Genomic DNA, 13,858 nt, shown 5'->3' on the forward strand with positions numbered 1-13,858 from the left:
AGCTTCCCATAACCCACTGGATACAAATTCAAAAAAAAAATTTTTTTTTAAGATTTTATTTATTTGACACAGAGAGAGATCACAAGCAGGCAGAAAGGCAGGCAGAGAGAGAGGAGGAAGCAGGCTCCTTGCTGAGCAGAGAGCCCAATGCAGGCCTCGATCCCAGGATCAATCCCTGGGATCACAACCTGGGCCAAAGGCAGAGGCTTAACCCACTGAGCCACCCTGGTGCCCCAAAATTTAAAATTTGTAAGATAATTTCTAATCCTGCCCCAACCCACATTCCCAATCTATGGTCACAAATAACTCAGCAGTTCTCCCCAAGTGATTTATTCTTCTTCATTTATATTTTTGACCATTTAGTGCCCTTAGCTCAGAGTGACCACTGCCAAGAACTCCTTTGGTATATCAAATAAATGAATCTTCCTCAGTAATTCCATGCCTGCCAAGATCTCTTCAAACCTGCTTAAGGGCACTCATGGTTCTTTGCTCCTGCTTTACATGCCCCTCTATCAGGATTCTTATTCTAGCATTCACTTGTGTATTCCTTCAGCCAGCATGTAAGTTAAGCATCCATAAAGTATACCATAATAACACCCATCACTTCTGAACCTTACTTACCCTAGCCAACCCACTAATCTAGAACTCTGCACCAACTTCCAGCATACAGAACAAGGCCTTTATGCAAAAGGTTCTCAACAAATGCTTGTTGTTAAGAGATGAATGAATGAAGCTGAAGCACATATTTACAATAAAAAATAGCCATGCATGGAAATTGTGTTCATCTTGTTTCTTATGAAGCTGGCTACTAGAAAGCCACAGCTTTGACCCTATTACCAGCTCTGAATCCTACCCTCCAGAGTTTATTCACTCATTCTTGTATTCATTCATGCATTCAGTAACTGTCTAGTACCTACTGTTTACAGGCATGGACTTAGGTGCGAGGGACACAATAGTAAACAACACAGACATAACCCCTGATCTTCTGCAATTTACATTCTAGTGGGGAAAAAAATTGTAGACAAATAGAGAAGTAGAATATAAGGCATTCCAGTCAGTGATGGATATTAGGGAGGGAAATAAAGCTGAAAAGTGGATAGGGAGTATGTGAAGCTTGGTTAAAGGTTTGAGGGAAGGCAATACTTAATAGGAAAGCCAAGAAATGGCTTAGGGTAACATAATACTAGTTTATACTCCAGGGGTGGCTTCGCACAAAATTCAAGGGAAATGGGATACCAAACCTACCTCCCCAGCTCTTAGGAAAAAGAAAAGGCAGGGTGGTGAAATAAACAGTTTATAATGCTGTGGTAAACAAATAAACTTAAAACTCACAAAGAGGCTGATAGCATGCCACCACAGTGTGTGGATTCTTAAGAAGCAGGACCAAATGTTGCTGACCTGAGCCTGCAGCTCTAAGTTCATGCTTCTTTTGGGAGAGCCTCTGGACTTTACAAGAAAGAGAAAGCTTGAAGCTCTAATGCCTTGGGAAGGGCTTTGGAGAGGAATCTCGGGGACATTATCAGAGACAGGCTCGGACTTGAAATCTTCAGCCAGGTGGAGACAGACTTGGTAGCATGGGAAAGCAATAGAGCAGGGTTAAGAGTTATGGAATGAAAAATGAAATGGGTAGGTAGGCTTGGCAGGGTGCCTCTTAAATTAATATTTTAAATTTTCATTTATTTATCTTATATTATTTTATTTATTGTATTTTTTTTCCTTCACAGGAGACAGAACCCCACCATAAGCTATTTCTAATTCCACAACTTCTGATGATTCTACATAACTAATTGTGTATGTATATACATCATTTTTTAAAATTGTGTCAAGTTTTTATGGTATAAGGCAGATAGGTATCTTTAGAAAACACTATTTCTACAGCTATATGCATAATAATATTTAGTTCAGGGTGCCTGGGTGGCTTGGTTAGTTAGACGACTGCCTTCGACTCAGGTCATGATCCTGGAGTCCTGGGATCGAGTCCCGGCGTCAGTCTCCCAGCTCCATAGGGAGTCTGCTTCTTCCTCTGACCTTCTCCCCTCTCATGCTCTATCTCACTCTCTCTCCCTCAAATAAAGAAAATCTTTAAAATAAAATAAAATAAATAATATTCAGATTAACAAAAAGCATTTGAAAGGAAAGGGAATATTCTAATGAAATTTTTAGTTTCAATCTTTTAACAGAATTTGGATCCTTTAAATACCATATTTAATGGTTTTAATGACATTCAGGAAGGCCTCTCTGGGTTTCCCTAAACTTCTAACTAATTGGCAGAAATTATCAATGAGAATACTATAACTAAAACTGTACACAGAGGCCAAACTCATAAAAAATATTGGTATGTTAAGGACAGTTATTTTGAAAACATTTGCTAAGTGATGAAAACTAGTTATCAGGTCCTTTTAGCATTCTTTTTATTATTATTTAGGTTGTAAATTTCTTCTGGAAAGAAAATAATTTCAAAGATTTTAAACACTGAAACCCCCTATCCTAGAATGTGAGCTAAAGAATATTCTTATAATACCGTATTTGTGAATGGTGTCACCTGGAATGATAGCTCGCTTTAAGCAAGGCAGAACATGAGTGAGAGAGAGAGAGAGAGGTAGGCTGAAAGACTTTTGTACAAATTATCTCATTCTAAAAACTGGCTAAAAGCAGGCAACTCACTACCAGATAAAGAAATGCTTTTCTTCAGGGACTACTTTTTCTTTTCCATACTTATCAAGCTGTAAGCTTAAGAATAAAGCCTCTAATCAGAAGGAGGAGCCAAAGCCCTACTAATGACCCAGAAACCCATGCTAACTGTCCAGGAGAGAGAAGACCATGACTGCCATATGATGCTCAGAACTCAGGGAGATATTCCAGTTTGCCTCCACCTACCTCTGACCTACCCCCACAGAGATTAAAGACAAGAACAGAATGGGGCCCGGTGGCTCAGTCATTAAGCATCTGCCTTCAGCTCAGGTCATGGTCCCAGGGAGATCAAGCCCCACATCAGGCTCCCTGCTCTGCAGGAAGCCTGCTTCTCCCTCTCCCACTCCCCCTCCTTGTGTTCCCTCTCTCGCTGCGTCTCTGTGTGTCAAATAAATAAATAAAATCTTTAAAAAAGAGAAAGAAAGAAAGAAAGAAAGAAAGAAAGAAAAGAAAAGAAAAGAAAAGAAAAGAAAAGAACCGAGGGAGGCCACAGCTCATGGCTCATATAACTTTCAGCAATATAACCAGCTTTTTCTTGCTGATATTGGTATATATCACCCAGATGCCTTGCCTGGATTCAGACAACTTCTTGCCTAGTCTTCATTCCTGATCTCTGGTCTATTTTCCCTGCCTGGGTTACAAATCTCTGTGGCGGTACTGGTAGTGGGCTGGAGCTGGCCCATGCTGGCTCATAAGAATGGACTGTTTCAATTTCAAAATTTTTGTGAGCCTGTTGATCCCACTTTGGTAGCTTAAAATTGACTGTGGTAGGGGTATTTACACCAGGGAAATTGGCACATGTTACAAATTCTCCTCTCCTCTCCCAACCCCATCCCTCCCTCACCACCCCCCATGACTGCTTCTAATCCACTGTCTAGTTTATATTTGCATGCTGATACTTGTTTTACCTAATATCTGCAAACGTATTATCATGCCTATGTGATCCTTTCTGTCTGCCAGGTTCACAGTCCTGTCTCTTTTAACTTACCCTGTCTTAGCATAGGAGTTATAATTAGCCAAAAGCTGCCCCAGTAGGGGAGATACATACCCCTTTCATCCAGAGTATGACCTGGTATGATAGTATGATCAGAGTATAAGTAAGCCAGAGCCTTCAGGTGGATTGTATAGTCACTATTCAACCTATCGTATTTCTAATAACTAACTCCTCTTTCTTGACACCCCTAATAAAGGCAGTATGTTATCTGCTTAAGAAAGTATGTTTTGACAACATAGGTGACTACTTAAAAAATGAAAAACTATTTAGAGCAAAAAAAAATTTTTTCTTTCCTACAACTTCTCCTATGCTGTGTTGCCATATTATTTGCCTAAAATATAGATCTTATCATGACATGAAAATGCTCAACAACTTTGATGGTTCCCTGTAGCTTACCAACTCAAGCCTAACCAAATAAATGGTGTTTTAGATATGATCTAATCTCAATTTACCTCTCCAACTATACTCCAAGTATTGGCCCTCACACAGAACTATTCAAGCCAACCTGAAACAGTCAAAATTTTTTACAGGCATCTGGCATTTTTAGCCATCTGTTTTTGCACACATAATTCCCTTCATTTGAAATATTCTTTCTCCAAACCAAATCCTAATGTCCTAATTCTATCCTGTCTTCAAATGCAATCTCAAACAACCTTTATTCCATTGGACATCCCTGGTCTTTCAAAACACAAGTGATCTATAGAAATGCAATACTTATCCATTTAAAGTGATGAGTTGCCCCAGGAATTCATCTGGGGTGGGCTTTTTGTTTTTGTTTTTGGTAATTCTTCGTTTTTTTAAATCATTCTTTTTTTAATTATCTGTAATTCTCTAAAAGTATTTAGTACTTTCTGATATAGTTACATGAGTCCTTACCCCTTTGTCTGATTTCAAACTTTCTCTGATTCTTTACATTATCTCACTACCCACAACCTGTATCACAATGTGGTTCAAACATTTATGCTGAGTAACTGACTGGCATTAAATTAGGTTAGAAAACCACAATTTCAACAAGACAGCAAGCTGAATATTTCTGTAGCAATAAATTAACATTCGTTATGCTTGAATTTTTAAATTATGTATTATTATTCATTATGAGCACAGATGTATATTAATTCTTCAAATATCTAGTTTCAAATTAAAGTCATTATTGAAAAAACTCAAAAACTATGTAATCATTAAAACAAGAAACTGAAATATTCACCATGTCATTCACTAGAGGCATAAAAATTCTGCCAAGAATTAATTAAATGTCCCACAGATGCTATACATATATTTTAAGTATTAAAATTTTCTTTACATCGCTCTCACATACCTCTTGTTTATTTTTAAATATTTTTATATTATTTTAAAAACTATTTTGAGGTATATTTGGAACACAAAAAAGGACATACTTAATGTGTACAATTTGATATTCTCATGGATCCATCAGACTAGTCAAGACAATGAATATACTCATCACCTCAGAAGTTTCCTATATGTTTTTGTATCCCTCTCACTCACTCTCCACTTGTCCCAGGGCAAAAACTGATCTGGTTTTTGTCACTATAGATTATTTTGTACTTGCTAGAATTCTGATTAATGGACTCATACAGTGTGTACTCTGGTTCTTTTTGTCTGACTTTTTTCATTCCACATAATTATTTTAATAATAGAGTTCCACCCATATTTTTATGTGTATCACTTGTTGGTTTTTATTGATTGTTGAGTAGTATTTCATTGTATGTATATAAAATGTTTTGTTTATCCATCTACTTATTGGAAATTTGGATTTCATTATTTGGTTACTATAAATAAAGAAGCTGTGAACATTTGTATCTAAGTCTTTGTATGGACATATGCCTTCATTTCTCTGAGGAGTAGAATGACTAGATCATATGAGAAGTGTATCTTTTTAAAAAAATTTTTGATGGAACTGTATATGGTTAAGGATCTTATAATTAATACTAAATTTTATATCTCAATGAGAAAGAATAATTAGGACTATATAACAATAGACAAAATAATGCAGAACTCATTGAAATTGAAAAGGTAGAAAATCTGGAGATTATTCACCCCTTTGAATTATTCTCTCTTGCTCCCATTGTTGATGATAATTAAGAATTAAATGTAATCCTACTGAGTATGAAATCTTCCTACATTAAGAAACAGAACAACTAGAAATTACTCCTAAAACTTTTTTTTTTTTAAGTTTTTAAATTTTTATTTTTTTGAGAGAGAAACAATGAGCAGAGTAGGGAGCAGAGGAAGAGGGAGAAGCAGACTTGCCACTGAGCAGGAAGCCCCATGTGAGACTCAGTTCTGCAACTCTGGGATCATGACTTGGGCCAAAGGCAGACACTTAACTGACTAGGCCACCCAGGCACCCAATTGCAAAAATTCTTTTAACCACAGAGTCATAACAGGATCTTGTTAAAAAAAAAAATTTTTACCAAGGTAATTTCATGGTCATATACTGACTTGGTATAACCTCCCATTTTTCCATAAATGAAGAAACTGATCTAGAAAAGTAAAATATTTATAATTAATAACACCCAACATATTAATGAACTTTTCAGTATGCTATGCTTGCTTATGTCATACTTTAAGACAGTAAACAGAATGATTCAAGATTAATGAGATATTACCTCCACAATAAAACAGATGGCTATTCTCTACTGAATGGCCAATAGATATATTAGATGAGAACATCAATATTTACTATATGAAACATTAAAAAGAAATAAAGTAAAATTTTGAACTATATGCAACATTAAAAAAATCCAACATATTTGAAGAACTTATCTAAAAATAGTCAAATAAGTAAATACAAATAACTGGCATGTAGCCTTTTAGGACCTGTTCTCAGAAGTCCCATCATAACCCTTCTGCTGCTTCTGTTTATTAAGGCAGTCACAAAGGCCCACCAAATTTTAAAGAGGCAGGTGGAGGACAGGCAGAGATACAGACTTCACCTCTAGACTGGGAACTGGCAAGAGTGTGTGGAACTGGAAACCTTGTCACAGCCACTTTTGGAAGATTTAGTCCACAGCAGCAAGGCTCTTGTTGAATGTACTTGGGGTAACTTCTAACTCAGTAGAACTGCCAATAACTTATTTTAGTCTATATAAATATATCCAAAAACCAGGCTTAATGTAACATGAAATTGTAAATTACCCTAAAAGAGAAACTTAATCAAATGCATTCTTAAAAAGAACGCTCTTAGCATGGTGAAAATGTGTGATTTGGGTTATTCACTTGGTTACATCTAATTGGTTACTAAAGGGATGCATGCTTTAGGTTGTAAACGTGTGAGCGGATAAAAGGTAGCTATAACCACAGCAGTCTCCCCGCCTTGCCTGTGTATGTGTGTGTGTGTGTGTGTGTGTGTGTGTGTGTGTGTATTTATATACCCACACACAGATATAATATATATTACTAAAGCTAATTCAGGAATGTCTTTTTTTTTTTTTTTTTTTTGGAAACTGTTTCTTCTTCATGAACCTCATTTCCATCTTTCTGTTCAAGAGTGTGCAGAAGAGGAGGGCGCCCGGACGGCGCAGCCTGTTAAGGGACCGACTTTTCCATGAATTCGGGGTCCTGACAGGGAGCCTCCTGACCGCCTCGGACCAGCTTGGACCAGCTCCGCGCTCATCAAGGAGTGGGCTTGGAGTTTCTTCCTCTCCCTCTGCCCCTCCCCCACCCTCTCAAATAAATAAATACGTCTTTAAGAAGAAAAACGATTTAACTTCGTGTTAAAAAAATAGTGTGTGTGTGTGTGTGTGTGTCTGTGTGTGTGTGTGGAAAAATAGCTTAAGACCACTGGGTGGTTGTTCCTACCCATTCGGGAGCTGGAGCAGTGGCGTCGCAGTCCAGCGTTCAGGGGCGGGCTGGTGACCCCAGGTCAGCAGAGAACCACCGAGGAGACGCAGAGGACACCTGTGCGCCTTCTCACCTGCCCGGACCCTCAGGCTGAGTTGGGAGTAAATTTGGAAGGCGGAGCCGTCCATTCACCCGGAAATTCTATCTCAGTCACAGCCATTTCAGTCGCGGCCGCCCCTCCTTTCCAGTCCCTTCAGGATCTCTGCAGAAGCACAGACCGGGTGCGGCCTCCCACGGGAGTTCACGACCTCCCACGGGGGTTCACGGACGCGGGGCCCCGCATGCGCGGAACTTCCGGGCCAGCATCCACCCCAACTTCCGGGCCAGCATCCACCCCAACTTCCGGGCCAGCATCCACCCCAACAAAGCCGCTGAGGGAGGTGACAGTGTCCACCTCAGCACAGGGGGGTCTGTGTTCCGCAGCACCATGGCGGGCCGGTTGACCTGGGAGGCCTCTGGGAGCACCCGGTGCTGCATTCTCAGATCAGGAACCACCGGAAGTCGCGGTTTTCGGAGTGGGCCTGGATCCGGCAAGGGAAGGTTCCAGGAGCCAAGCAGCCAGCCACAGGGGTGGCCTCAGTGGCAGCAGCAAACTTCAGCTCCCTGGGCAGTATTCCCGAGGACTATGGCACTGACATCAGTGGGGTTTTCAATGGCGACAAGGGCATGAGCTGCCTGCAGAAGCTTCTCCCACATTGCCCTCAGATTTATGACGTAATGACATCGCTTCCTCCCCCTACTACTGCGCTGTTTGGAAGTCAAGGTCGGTGCCACCTCAGTGGGTTCTTGCTGCAAGGAAGTTGAGCACGTCCTCCTCTCCTTCATTTGCAGGACATCTAGTGCTCCACTGTGGAAATTTCCCTTTAAATGAGGGAAACCCAGACAACGTCATGGGGACCCCACTCTGCATAGCACAGAAAAGAAGGAATATCATTTTTAATAGATTAAGAAAAGCACTTTATTAGTAGATTAGATTGTGCTCAATGTATCTACAATGAACATTTTGGGAAAGAGACATGAAACTCTAGATCTGTAAGATCTCAGCTCTTTGCAGCTAAAGATCACTGCTATGGGCTGAATTGTGTCTTCCCTCAAAATTCATACATTGAAGCCCTGATCCCCGGTAGCTTGAATGTGATTTTATTTGAAGAGAGGACCTTTAAAGAGGTAATTAAGCTAAAATGAGGCCAATAGAATAGGCCCTAATCCAGTATGAGTGCTGTCCTTATAATAAGAAATTTGGGCACGGCAAAGAGGTACCATGTATGTATGCAAAGAGGGACAACCATGGGACAACACGGCAAGACGGCAGCCATCTGCAGGCCAAGGAGAAGCCACAGGAGAAGGCAACTTCCAGCCTCCAGAACTGTGAGCAAATACTCTGTTGTTAAAGCCACCTAATCAGTGGTAGTTTGTTACGGCAGCCTAATAAACTAATACACTCAATCCACTATTTGGAATTAGATATCTCTATTTTTCTAAATATTCTATCAAGAGCTTTCCATCTGAAAACTAAATGAAATGGGGGCAGGGCAGTGGGGGGAGTCTATTCTTTTTAAAATTTCATGTTTCTCTGAGTTTACCTCATATACTTTTGCCCCCATGCACTCATGTCTAAGGCTTTCTGGCCTTGTGTGTTTGAAATACTTTTTTTTAAAAGATAGTTCTGAGTATATTCAAAGCATGCTATTACCATGATTCCCTAACACAATTATGGTTTAAAAGGAGAGGTATTACTATGAAGTCAACCTAAAACTTAAATATCATTTTGGTTCTAATTTATCATAAAAAGTGAACAAAGCACAGTGGTAGGGTCAGAGCATTTAAGACTTGAGTTAATGGACATGAAAGGCGTTTGCACTCCTCCATGATCACAGATGCATTGCCTTTTCTGTATAATGCTGATGCTACTATCATACAGTCATTATTTAAGCATAGGCTGGAAGGAGAAACAACAGCAAACACCTTTGCTTCAATTAAAGGAGGAAAAATATATTCATAATTTTTTTTAAAGATTTTATTTATTTATTTGACAGAGAGAGATCACAAGCAGGCAGAGAGGCAGGCAGAGAGAGAGGAGGAAGCAGGCTCCCTGCTGAGCAGAGAGACCGACGTGGGGCTCGATCCCAGGACCCTGAGACCATGACCTGAGCTGAAGGCAGCGGTTTAAACCACTGAGCCACCCAGGTGCCCCTTCATAATTTTTTTAAGTTGCAATTGTTTGTGTCTACTTGCATAAGTAAGTTGGTTTGTGACTGCATATTTGTGTTAAGATATGAATTAAATGAATAAATTAAATTATTTATGAGCTGTGTATCCCTGGATATATTCCCTAATCTAAGCCACTGTTCTCTTTCCTATAAAATGGTGTTAATATATCTCCAAAAGATGTTGGGAGGGTGGTATTAAATAAGAAAATATGTGCAAAATTCTTGGTGGAGTGGCTGATGCATGTAAGTGATCAATAAAAGTGAATAACTATATGCTTTTATTATCATAAAACTCAGACATTGAATTCATCAAAGATGTTAGTTATCTTAGGGCCAGCATTATGCTCTAGAGAGTAGACTCTTTATGAGTATTATAGGTTGAATTAAGTTATTCTAGGTTGGACTGATCTGAAATAGATAGTATATTACATTTACCATTGCTTTATATTTCTGATACTTTCTAGAAGTATTCTAATAATGAGACGAAAATGTTATCAAGTAGTCAAGCATTTAGTTGGGCAAAATAAGCTACATTAAGGAATCTAATGCAATTTAGGCTTGATTCTTTTTTTTTTTTTAATTTTTATTATTTTTTTATTTGACAGACGGAGATCACAAGCAGACAGAGAGGCAGGCAGAGAGAGAGAGGGAAGCAGGCTCCCGGCTGAGCAGAGAGCCTGATGTGGGGCTCGATCCCAGGACCCTGGAATCATGACCTGAGCCGAAGGCAGAGGCTTTAACCCACTGAGCCACCCAGGTGCCCCAGGCTTGATTCTTATAAACCCAATGCTTTTAAGCAATATGTACTCAGTAACCATGTACTATAGGCAGACATGTTTCAAGGAAAATTAAATAACTTTGTTGATACTCCGATTTTCTCTGTGGATCAAAATATTTTTCCTTAGCTATCTAAAGTTGATTAATTTGATTTGTGATCTTAAAAGCTTCGATCTTTGTTTCTGAAAAATGGCAAAACATTTTGCTAATTTTCAACTTTCAAGGGTCTGAAATCAGGTCAAGGCTCAAAATTGATAGTGGCACGAGTCTACTCAATTTAGCAAAAGTGTGTTCTCTCTGTTCCTCTCTAAATGTTACAGAGAATTCATTATCTCTTTTTTTACATTTAAAAAACTGAAACAATAAGCCAAGGATATCAACACATCATGAACTCATAATAGACTAGCCTATTTTAATTATTTTTTTCTTGCTCTTACAGTTTGTCATAGCGGAGGATTTCTAAAAAGGTGTGCCAGACCCACAGAACAGGGAAATTGCAGTATAGTGAAGAGATCACTAGGATGGAATTCAGGAATCCAGAATCCAAACCTGACTCCCTAATTAATCGCATTATCTCTGAAATATCACTTAATTTCTCTGGATCTCAGCCTTCTTTTCTGAAAAAAAGAGGGAGTATGATGTATGTTTATTCTCTATAAACATATGATTATGCTTTCAAAAAATGGAGAACACAATTTAAATGTGAGAAATTTTTTGTCTCATAAGTTGTCTAGTATGGCATATATTTTTTTCTATGAAAGGAAGTATTGAGTAAGAATGTCACCTATAAATCTTGTGTGAATTTAATAATGTGGTTCTAATACTTACTGCATGCATAGTATGTACCATCTATCGGCTGACTACCATAAACTAGGGATCTGAAATACATTACTATCTAATCTTTAAAGTGCCACTACTAGGTAGTCATTATCATTTCCTATAAGTTTGGTCCACATGTGCAGGGTTTCCCCTCTGTTGGAGCTAGAAAGCATTATTATTCCAATTTTAAAGATGGAGCTTCGGATGCTCAGGAGGGTGAGTTGACCAAAGTCAAAAATGGAAGATTAGTGACAAATACAGATTCCAACATTTTTGGGAGACAGACACTGGAATCTCCATTTAACCTCTGGGGAAACTAAGGCTCAGAGAGATTAAGGAATCTCCTCTAAATTTCCCAGGTGGAAAATGGTGAAGCTGGGTTTTAAACCCAGGTCTGTCTACTGAAAAGTTAATGTTCTTTCCACTAAAAAAATGAAGCACGTTAGATAAGTAAAATGTGCCTCTTCCTTTTACCTAATGAACAACTGTAAATAAATCATTTTGTGTTTTACATCTCCCTTGTTCATTTTCTCCTCCCTCTTCGGCTGCAAAGCCTCTGTTCTTCCACCTGATTTAGTTGATCTCCAAAACTGAAACCTGTTCTAATTTCTTTACAGAGAGGAAAACTTATGTAGCATTACACCTATTTTTTTTTTTTAACTAGCCTTGCTTATATTGCTGAGTTCTTAGGATTATCTTCCTTAATGATGCCAGATCTTTGATATATTAGATTTAGGAGAATAGCTTCAGCATAGGGATTAATTGACAAAAACTCTTTCTTGAAGTTCAGATAGGAAAACTTTGTACCACTGCAAGTCAAGATTTTAGTCAACCCTCTTTGTTCGCTCTGTCCTACGGTGCCAATATTCTTTAGTGAACCTTCTCCCTAGGAAGCCTTCCTTCTTCAAATACCTTCTTTAGATTCACTGTCAGGTGCTTTAATACCTTGACTACTTTATTTCTGCTCAATGCAAACTTTTTAGTTTCTCCGTTTCTAGTTAGCACCATTGGAAACCAGATGAAAGGCAGCTTCTCACTTTGCACTGATAGTTGATCAAGATAAACTGAGAAACACAAAGGTTACAGAGATGATATTGTTCAAGCTATACTAAGGTCAGGTAACCAGAAACCCAATAACGGGGATTAGGGTAAAAATCAGCACAGATAATCTTCAGCTTCCAATGTTTGCCCTGAAAAGACTCAGTGCTAGCCTATTTCCTTTGCTCTACATAAAAGAACCTTGTTCCGCTTTCAGGTCCTTCATTGTCGTGAAATCAGTCATTTGAATCAGAGTCCTTAAGGACATTTTCCACGCTGAAGGTACTCCTTTGAAAGGTAACTAATTATCCTATAGTCCTGACAGCTACCCAGCATGCCCTAGGACTTGACAAGTTATTTTCCACCTTTTGACTACACAAAAAAACTCTACAATGTAAATACTATATTATCAGAAATATTTAACTTACTTCTTAGTCCATAAATTCTTCTATTTAACAAGATGAGTCATTAGCAGAAGCAGTAAAACATCATGATTAGAAGGATAGGTTTTTAGAGTCACTCAGGCCCAAGTTAAATCCAAGATTGGTCGCTTCCTAGCTTTGTGACCTTCAGTACTCACTCAACTCCCTGTGGCTCAATTTCCTAATCTGTAAAACAGGGTAATCATACTCACCTCATAGGTGGATTTGATCATCTTGCTTCTCTTTCTCCAAATAATGGCAAGGATTAACAGCACCCTATACATAGATGCTTTACCAAAACCAAAAAGTAACAGTTGTGTTAGGAGTATTGCAAGGATTGTTGTATAGATCACTCTAAAGATTAAATAATATACACAAAGTACTCAGCATTTGGTAAGTGTTCCATAAACAGGAACTGACCTCAAGCCAATTTAATGTGCACAACTTTTAGGTTATTTGTGGTTTGTTATGTAGCCACCAGATCACACTGAAAGCAAATCACAGACCAAATTCTGTAACACGTACAGACCAGTACACTGACAAACAGACACAATTCAGGTCATATTACCTATTCTTTAAAGCTTGATAAAGTCCCAACTTTTTGTAGTTAAGTGCTCTCATTAACATCTTGCATGAAATATTTACTCAAGACAGACACATCATTAGAAATCCTCCCACCCAGTGACTGGAATCAGTCTTTATGGCTCAAATTGAGAGTATCATTTCCACTGCCAAATGCAGACTTCCTTGAATTCTTATACCTTATTCATGTCTATACCTCTAAAACAATTTTATCCAATCCATATATCCTGAGGAACTTTAATATTATCAATGAGCCTTTCTTACATGAATGGTGTTAAGTCAATAAGCAACACTTGTCCTGCCTAAAAAAAATTATTTGGCCATATAGTGTGCTATGAGTGATATCTAACATTCTTATTTCTAACATATTTCCAACATCTATAAATAATGTAGATTTGTATGGTATAGATACAGATAATAAAAGTGATGGCATTAGTATTCCCTAGAGCCCGGAACTTCTCGTT

The sequence above is a fragment of the Mustela nivalis genome (genome assembly GCF_964662115.1).
Source record: "Mustela nivalis genome assembly, chromosome: 7".
Lineage (NCBI taxonomy): Eukaryota > Metazoa > Chordata > Mammalia > Carnivora > Mustelidae > Mustela > Mustela nivalis.